Source organism: Oenanthe melanoleuca, chromosome 3 (assembly GCF_029582105.1).
Source record: "Oenanthe melanoleuca isolate GR-GAL-2019-014 chromosome 3, OMel1.0, whole genome shotgun sequence".
Lineage (NCBI taxonomy): Eukaryota > Metazoa > Chordata > Aves > Passeriformes > Muscicapidae > Oenanthe > Oenanthe melanoleuca.
The window spans coordinates 107,170,369-107,180,278 of NC_079336.1; the positions used below are offsets into that span (position 1 = coordinate 107,170,369).

At 45.2% G+C, this 9,910-nt stretch overlaps 1 protein-coding gene across 2 annotated transcripts in view; it reads right to left on the reverse strand.

Moving 5' to 3' along the window:
* SERTAD2 (SERTA domain containing 2) overlaps positions 1–7,186 on the reverse strand; it is a 78,932-nt gene extending 71,746 nt beyond the window's left edge. For both annotated transcript variants that reach the window (XM_056488883.1, XM_056488882.1), the window contains exon 1: positions 6,845–7,186. The gene's annotated coding sequence lies outside the window, so the exon portion shown is untranslated. The remainder of the gene's footprint in view (positions 1–6,844) is intronic.
* Positions 7,187–9,910: the final 2,724 nt, after the last annotated feature.

Genomic DNA, 9,910 nt, shown 5'->3' on the forward strand with positions numbered 1-9,910 from the left:
TGGATGATCACAGCTTTTATTCTGAACAAGGGTAAGAACAAGATGAGATATCATTTTGAACATGGCAGGAGGGACAGAAGAAAACTGTATCTGAGATTTACTTTTTTACCTCCTCCCTTGTTTGGATTTTTCAAGATTGTCAGATTTTCGTAGCATGCCTATCTGAAAAGACAGAAACTGCCTTTTCTAGAATTTGCACTGAAATATCTGAAAACAGAATAAATTAAAAATACTCCAAGTCAAAGGACAGCTAAAACAGCCTCCCTGGATTGGCTGAATGCCTGCTCCTGGGCATTTTCCCACTGCTTATCTGCCACTACTTCCTTCATTTGACATCAGGCAACAACCACCACCATCACCAGGCTTAAAGACCTCAGCTCTGTTTTGGAAGTTTGCTCTCAGATTTCCTCACACTCACAGGAAGAAAGACTGCTCACCTTCCTTCAGTTGAGTAGTTTCAGCAAAGAACTGAAGCGTTCCTTTAAAAAGGTTTAATAGGTTAAAGGTTCTCTGAAAAAGGCTGCATCTTTGCCTATCCCATTTAATACCTTAGTTCTCACACTGCATCTCAAAACAAGCATTAGCTTTTTTAACTTTACAAATCTTGTTTGATTTTTTTAACAGTATATTTTGGTATCTTCAACACATATGTACATACACTTTTGGTGCATGGTACTCAAGAGACCCTGATTCTGATCTCAATTTCTTTGGCAACAGCCAAATATTCCAGACAGAATGAGGGAAAACACTCTAGCCTTAACACCCCTGTGATGCAGTTTGAGAGGTCATTAGTAGCTATTACATATTACAAAGGAGAAAAGACAAAACCAGAAAAGATAACCAAATAAAGAGAAGCAGGGGGGAGGTCGGCAGAAAGGGAGATCTGCAAAGGATAGAAGCAAAAAACCTGCTTTGCCACAGCACAGGGCACGAGTCTGAAAGCTGATGACACCTGGCTATAATTTCTGGCTGTGGCCCTGACTCCTTCTAGATGACTGCACCACTTCAAGTCACACCCCCAACAGGCTCTCCCTTCAGGTTTTCCATTGGACTACAGGTCAGCAGTGATAAACCTTTTCCTTGCCAAGGACAGAGGACACTAAATATTACTGGCATGACACACCTCAACATGTGATTCTATAGGCAGTTGATTAAGGCTAGAAGGAACAATAACGAATTGAAAAAAAAAAATTATAGTAATCGAAACAAGAAAAAAGGAATTCAGTAGGACAGAAAGTAGGCAAGCAGATGATGAAAAGATTCTAGGAAGGAAGGAAGGAAGGAAGGAAGGAAGGAAGGAAGGAAGGAAGGAAGGAAGGAAGGAAGGAAGGAAGGAAGGAAGGAAGGAAGGAAGGAAGGAAGGAAGGAAGGAAGGAAGGAAGGAAGGAAGGAAGGAAGGAAGGAAGGAAGGAAGGAAGGAAGGAAGGAAGGAAGGAAGGAAGGAAGGAAGGAAGGAAGGAAGGAAGGAAGGAAGGATAAAAGAGAAAAAGACATCCACATGAATATCTGACTTCATTTGACAGGGAAACAGGGTGCGTTCCTTTTTTTTAAAAACAATATTGAAATTGGGTAATCCAACAAGCAGAATTCTATTTTGCCCCACAGAAAATACATGAATATAAACTAGTACACTTTTAAGAAAAAGACTCCAAGGTCTCAATGCACTTGTTTTCAGAACTAATGCTTTAACTACATTAGCAAGGTTATGACAAGACCACAGAGTAACTACAATTCCATCTCTATCTAGAACCTGCTTTTTCAGAGTCACAATAACTACAGTAATTTTGCAGTTTGTCGTTATTTCTTGGGATTCCTCCCTATTTCAAAGATTTTGTTCTGGTTCAGTTAAGACCTCAGTATCCTTTTTTCTTTCTTTTCCCCCATATTTCTGTGCCTTTTAACTGTCCTTAACTGGACACACATGGCCAATGCCAGATATGAAGTACTGTGGATCACTACAGCTACGAGTAAATATTTTAGAGAATCAGGAATTTAATTGCAGATCACATTACTCCAACATCTCTGCCCTTCCTGTCACTTCACCTGCTTGTAATCATTAGAAAGCAGAGTGTCATTGCTAAGCTGTAGTTGAGCACTAAAAGCACCATGCTGGCCTTCCCTGGATCTACTTAATTAGAGATTAGCAGAAACAAAGCATAGGGAGACTATTAAACATAATTTTGCCAGTTTATCAGCAAACAGGTTTGGGTTACCAAAGAGATAAGACTAAGGCTACTATTTTATCTGTGTGGCTGGACCCGTGCATTTACCTTCGCTGGGACCACGCCTCCACTAGAATTCCCCCTGAAATGTCAACATGAACCACAGTATTAATTTTCCAAGTTGCTAACCTTTAGTGTTGTTCTGCATCACACAGCCAGCATTTTGGACTCTTTCCCTTCATAAAAAAACATGCTGCACAAGCCTCATAATACCCGAACTCTGTTACATAGGCTGCTCACGCATCACAGAACAGATGCTCGCCACAGCATCCTTGAAAAAGCCACAGGGTTGGACTTCCTTAGTTCCAGAAAGTCCACCAAATTAGCATCCACCACAAAGGAAGAGGGGTCCCCCAAAGTGTACCTTAGCTTGAATAAATCATTTCATCAAGAGTCACAGCATACAGCTATATTGAAACAGAGTAACTTGATCATGAACTTAAGTTTCATTTCAGTCGGGAAGAAGAGAAGCAGAAGCAAAGCCCTTGGATTAGAAGACAGCCATTTCCATTTACAGCTCCTCCCAATTAAAATGTTTTATATAGATCATCAGAACCTAATGCATTGTACACGTTCCACAGCGTGCAACATAAGGCTGCTGGTCTGTCATGTCTCTGTAAGAGCTCGGTGTGATGAATGATCTGGGTGCTTGTCTCACTGGTATAAAAGCAGGAGAAGCTTTAAGACAAAGAAATAAAGGCCAATGCATATTAGATTTCTTACAGTGCTTAATATCATTCCTCCTGACTCACACCTCTGAAAACAGCTAAGGTTACTATTTCTCTTTTATTTTGAATGTGAATTTCAGCATTGGTATCCTCCAAATCCTTGGGAGAATTCAATTTAAAGTAGAAACAGGAACATCAGGAACACAGAGCACCTGGGCTACAACCAGCAATGCCACACCAGCATGTTGTAACAAAAATAAGTGACCTCCCCTTTTTGCCTCTGCTGACAAACAGACACAAGTGAAGCTGATTGCAGGCCAGGATGTTAATGTCATTTCTGGAAGACAATCTAATAAATAAAGATTTAAAAGAGTTTAAAAAAAGCAAAACAAACCTGACTACTGATTTCCAAAACTGAAAAACCTGCCTTTCCAAATCAACTAATGGTTTGGCAAGCCCACATGAAAGGCAGGCAAACAAATACCATATTTTCCTTCTAACATGGAATCTGCAACAAGAAAAAGAAAATCAGCATTTTATTGATTTCCATAATGCCATCTCTACAGCTTAACCAACTCACTCAGCTGCTAATGCTAATTCACTGATGCTATGGAGCCTTCCCATATAATTATACACCCTCCACTTCGCTGAGCCCTAGGGCGCTGTTTCTAACTTTCCAGAGGACCACTGCACCAAAAGTAGAAACAAATAAAAAAAAAAAAAATCTCTTTCATTACCCAAAGCAAACTGCAAACCAAATTTTGCTTATTTAAATGGGAAGTTAGAGACACTTGATTTTTAAGACAGGGAATAATCTGCCAGTCTGCATATATTTTCAGATGTGATATCACAACAATCAATTCCCATTTAAACTCTCCCTGCCTCTATTATTTTTCTTCTTATAAGTACACAAGAATACAACATATAAACAATGCAACAATTTTGACTTCTAGGCAGAAATTCTCGAGTCCATCTCAGCTCAGAAGGGTTTCAAGAGAGTAATTCAGAATCACACATGGAGACTTTTATGAATGTCACTACAATTAACATTGTAAAAAAATTATAAAATGTTACCGTCGCTACACGGATGTATATTTCAAAGATATTTTTATTAAGCTTTTCTTTTAAAAAGACAACCCTGTAACACCTTCCAAATCTAATTTAAGGAAGATATTTTCTCCAAGTCTAAAATCAAAAACATCCTAAATAATTACTGAAGTAAACTCTGCCATTTTTCTCCATTTCTCAAACAAATTCAAGCAGGCAGCTCCAGTATATTTTAGTGAGGGTTTTGTTCAATTAGGCACAGCAGAATTTGGCCCAATTGATCTAGTACTGCCTATCTGGAAAAAATGTAATGGAACTCTACAGTGTAAACACCCTCCCTGAATGACTGTACCTAAAGTCCCCTTTCCTGCTCCCCCTGTTTGCCCTGCCTTGATATTTCAGATGCAACCATACTCGGTTCACCACATCCATCAAGATTCAGTGTGCCATTTGAGCTAATATAACTTGATTTTGCTATGGTTTCCCATGCATATATTAATTTAGAATCAGTTAATCTATTTCTTCTGAGAACGGTGAAATGTGTGGATTTTTGTTCAACAAACAAACAAGTTGACACTATCAATACAGAGCTGGAGAGCCTCTAAAAACAATCTAGTTTGCATAATTAATGTTAATTACAATAACATCTCAATCAGTGACACAAAGGCTTAGCAATGAACACAGTCATACCAGGAAGTGAAAACATGAAACAAACATGAAGGGATCTTGTCTTGTTCTGAAAGAGTATCAAACTTTCAAGAGATTTATAAATACTACAGAAAGGCAAAAGACAATCCTGCTTTGTTAGACGTATTTTCTTTATAGGCTGCTTAGCACAGAGCTTTTTTCTGAGATTGTAGTAAGACAGTGGATCTGTGCTACGGACACACCAGATAATATTATCTTTCTACAACATCACATCCAAGTCATTATCAACTGCTTTAAAGAAAACCAGCCAAGGGCCTGATCCTTCTGCCAGTGATTCCAATAGCAAACACTTTAACAATGCAATGTGAATGTTTGGGGGTTGGGGATGGTTCTAGAGACAGAGGAGAATAGGAAAACAACTCCAACTGCATATAGGCATGGAATCCCACAGACGAAGAGGAATTTCAGGACAAGATAATTAATTTTTCAACATTCTTTTTCCCGCTTTCTGTAGCAACAAGGGACAGCTATACACACAGAAAACTTACCTGCCCGTTTCACTTGGCAGCACAGAAGTCTTAAACAGGGTTTTTGGTCACTTAACAAAGCAGATTACATTTAATCCTCAGTAGTTTTCTTCAAGGCCCAAGGAAAAATAATCATCCAACACGTTGTTATTTCAAGGAAAGGGAATAAAATAGTTATGAAAAAAATAAGCGCCACTGTACCTCACCCAGATTGGCACTGTAGTACACAAGCAGCCACACAAGCATCGCAGGGAGCACTTGCGCAGTGAAGTGCCACTCAGAGTGAGTAAGGGTGGTGTAATTGGGTCTGAGGAGGGGAGGAATCACGGCTTGTCACGTCATTACTACAGGGGCCTTTCTCAAAACGTGAGTTTCTTGATTACTCCTCACATTAATGCAAATCTGCTCTGTTAATGAAGCTGCACTGGTGCTAAACCAGTTCCGGAGGAGAAGCAGGCCCACTTCATACTGACTCAACAGACCACAGTTGAAGGAACTCTTCCCATAAAGGCAAAATTTTGGAAGTTTTAAGGTTACGTTGGCTAAGTTACCCCTTGGGAAAAGGACTGATTTTCTATTTGATGTCAATCTCACAGCTGATTTATTTTTGTTTCCCTCCCTCTATTTATAGATAAAAGCAAGACAAGATTTAGTAAAGATTTAATTTTCTCTAGAAATTCACTGACCCTCTGCATACACTTGAGTACTCACTGATTAAAGCCACACTTTACTAGGACTTATTTACAAGAGTGCTTGCCTTCAGAAAGAGAAACTTCATGTGGAGGATTCCCAGAATGATGCTGGCCTTTCCTCTTAACAAAACTTCAGTAGATTTATTTCTCAGATAGATATGCCTGAGATAGATGATTTTGGAACCGTGTGAGGTTTGGTAAAGCTTCAATTCAGCAATTAGTTTCCATATGATATAAATTACAAAGATCGAGCAATTAATATTAATAAGTAAACCCAGCAGAGTACTGAGGCTTTGGACGCCCTGTGCATGGAAGCACTGCTGTATTTGCTGGCGTTTTCCGTGCCTCTGTTTTATTTTAGCTGTTCTGTATGTACAGCACACGAGAACATATACCACATTCACGTTCTAAAAATACATTAAGGAGAAAGGGAAAAAAAAAAAAAAAAGGAAAATCAATAGCAGTGAAACAGAGACATAACCATTTCACATCGAGCGCACCCAGTACAAGCCAAGACACCAAAACTCCCCGCTGCGGACCACGGCTTCCCCCTTCCAAACACGCATGTTCCTGCCACGGCAAGTGAAGCCCAGGTAATATAGCGAAATATCCAGGAATGACAGGGTGGGGAGGAGGATGGAGCACCTAGAAATACAAAAGGTGGGTTTCCCGGCTTTTCCAGGACGGACAGTGGCCAGACCCTGGTTTAGAGAGGTTGTTCGACCCGGGCAGCTTTCGGGATACCCTCACGTAAACCATCACCACAGCCTCAAGCAGGGCGGGGAAAAAAAACCGAAATAAAATCAGAATTACAATCGCCGGCAGCACGACACGCATTAGAAGTTGGCAACGACGCCGGGGGGTTATATCTATTTTTTTCCCCCCTTCTTTTGCAGTCCGAGCGGGCAGTGCCAGGCTGCGCCGGCAGGGGAATGCCCCAACTTTGGAGCAGTTGTCCACGGCCGCCCCGCACTGCCCGGGCCGCGCCCCCGCACCCCCAGCCCCTCAGCCAGCCCGGGAGGGCCGTGCCCGGCACTCACCCGCTCCGGGGGCTCCGCGGCGAGGACCGGCGAGGGAGGCGCCCGGGGGAGCGGGGGCTCGGGGGAGGCGAGGAGGCGGCGGGGGGGACACGCGGGGGAGGGATTTAAACCGCGGGGAGGTCAATGTAAAACGAGCGGCGGGGGCGGCTGTGCCCGGCTCTATCCCATGCCGCCGCGGTGGCCCCGGGCGGCGGCCGAGCTGGGCAGGGTGAGCCGGGTCGGCTGGCGGCGGGGAGGATGTGACACGGTGACAAGTGCGGCCCGCCAGCCCTGTGCCGGGGGAGGGGGGCCGGGGCAGCCCAGGCAGCGCCGCCCGCCCGCACACGGCATTGACGGCGCTGCCGTGACTCACACACGGGAGTTGGTCACAGGGCGGCACCGCGCGGGCGGGGGCGGGGGGAGCGCCCCGCCCCTCGCCCGCCCGGCAGCCAACGGCGCGCCGCGGCTCGGCGGATTGGCAGGGCGGGCGGCCAATGGGAGCGCGGGCCGGCCGCCAGCGGCGGAGCGGCCCGTCCGGCCCAGCGAGTCTTCTGAGGACACTCCGCCGCCAAGTGCCGGGGAGGGCCGGGGGGGAGCCCCGCGGGGCGGGACCCGCGCGCCGGCCCGGCCGGCGGCCAATCACCAGCAAGGGCCGGGTTGATGGGCGGCGCGGGCGGCCAATAGGGAGCGCGCGGGGGCGCGGCGGGGAGATGGGCACGCAGGGAGCGGGGGCGGCGGCCGCGGGCGGCGGAACCTCGGCGGCGAGGCGGGGCCGGCGCCTCCGAGACCCCGGGGAGGGGAAGGGCTCGCCCCGCAGCCGCCGGCCGAGCGGGAGGTGGCCGGGGCGGATCGGGCTGGCCCGGGCGCCGCCAAGGTCGTTTCCTTCGGGAAGAAGGAGAGCGGAGCCGGGCCTGGTCCAGGGGAAGCCTGGAGGCCCCGCTGGCGGCGGCGAAGAGCCCGGGGAGGGGGCTGGGAGAACCCCGGCTTCCCTCGGGATACCGCGGTCTGGAAGTGGGAAGCCGGGGGTTGCCCGTGTTTGACAGGTGTCACGGCTCAAGGTCTTGGTTGGTTTTTAATTTTTAAAGTGCAACCCAGGATCCGGCACGGTATCAGAATTTGCCCAGGTGAATGACAAAAATGACAGCAGTAGCACTGGCAGCGCAGTTCCTCTCTCCTGATGCCGGGGGGGGATTGATAGGTAGGAGCAGCGTCAGTGGTGTAAAAAAGCAACGCTGTTATCACAAATGATTGATATTGGAAGAATTTATTTCGGACACGAGGAGGAAGTAATGCCCAGTAGGAGTTTCCAACAAATACTGGAACCTTACCAACATTTTAATCCTCGTGAAGGAAACGAGATACTCAAATTGTGCTTCACCTCTTCATCTCTATGTGCAAACTCTTACACTAAGACCTGCTTTTTGCAGTAAAAGCATAAAACAGTTGATAGACTTATGTAAGATAATGAGACAACAAAGTAAGGGACTACATTGGTGTTTTCACCGCTGAAAAAATACAAATTTTTTTGCTTAAAAAACTTGTTCCATCAACAGACTGCTGTAAATACAGATTTTTTTTTCTATTTTCACATCCACAGTAATTGAAGAGCTGAAAAATGGCAACGCGCAATAATTTGTTCGCGTTTTTCACTTCAGATATGGTGGGACTAATTCCAGGTTTTTTTCCTGCTTGCTTTTAGTGAAATCCAAGGGAGGGGAGAGTTCATGGTTCCGTATTTGAAGCAGGAATTGTTAAATCATACACCCAAAAAAAAAAAAGGCTCTCAGATTTATGTCTTAACATCTAAGGCCCCATTCTGCCAACCTACCAGCCTTGCCAGTGTCTTGCAAGAAATCTGGGATGGACAGTACACAAATGCTCTAATTTGAAAGGGGAAGAAAATAAGACCTTTAAAGCCATTGTGTCAGAATGAGAAAAAAAAAAAAAAAAAAAGGAAAAAAGAGAGTGGGGGCAAGGTTTTCTTTTCAGCTAATCATTGGGAATAATTAAGAAGACTCCCATCTTTGAATTGGCAGCAAAAGCAGAGAATTTAGGATCTGTCGTCTTTTTCCCCCCCTTGCCATTAGCAAGAGGTTAAAATACTTGCAGGGTTCTGCAGCCTTCAGCAGTGCTCACACTGACTCATGCTTGGAGATTTCTATATGCTGCACTAAAGAGGGCTTTGCATCAGGTCCAGTGCAATTTGGCAAACAGAATGAACAGAGCATTCATCATTCAATGATAGATGAATATATATATGTATATGTGTATACACACACACACCTCTTCAAAGAACTGGAAAGGGTGGGAATCTCCAGGCAGACAATTGTCTTTTTGTAGCTGTACCTTCTTTAACAGCAATAATCTGACAGAATTGAGACAGAAATGGAGCTCGTGAGTTGAGGTGTGATTGTCTCTGGCTGGTGAAAGTCTATAAGCAATCATCCCCTGCCACTGTACAGCCTTCCATGGGGGCTTTGCACACACCTCCAGAGACAGCAGCTGAGGGAATATTTCATATCATCATGGCACTGCAGCTTTCCCAATATGCAGAAGGGTTTTTCAGGGCCAGTGCTAGCAGGGAAGCAGTTGTATGAAGGCTTTTGCTTTTAAAGTCTCAATTTCACAGCTACAGAGGAAAGTTTGAAAATAAGGCCTGCCTGCCAAAGGTGATTTCTCTCTGAGGTGGTTTGGTTTGAGTTTTGCACATTTGGTTGTTTAGGATTGTGCTTGCTTCAGCTGAATGGAGCTAAGCTGCTCCTCGGTTAGACTGGGCTTAGAAGCTGCAGCATTTCTACCGAACTGTTTCAGGAGTGCTCACAGGTAAACTGGGGCCTCTTAGAAAAGGATCATCTCCAGGGATAGCTGGTGTGCTGGTTCAGACATCCAGCAGCTCTCCCCCTGTAATTTGTGTGTGGGGTGAACCTGCAGGAAGTGTGTCATGGGTTTGGCTATCACCTGAGAGAACCAAACCACAAAATCCAGAGTACAAGGAGCTCAGGCAAGCAGGTCTGCTCGAGGTGTGCAGTGTGCCTGTAGCTGGGGTAGGTGCCAGGGGCTGGATGCAGCTCTTGCTCCCTTGTGAGC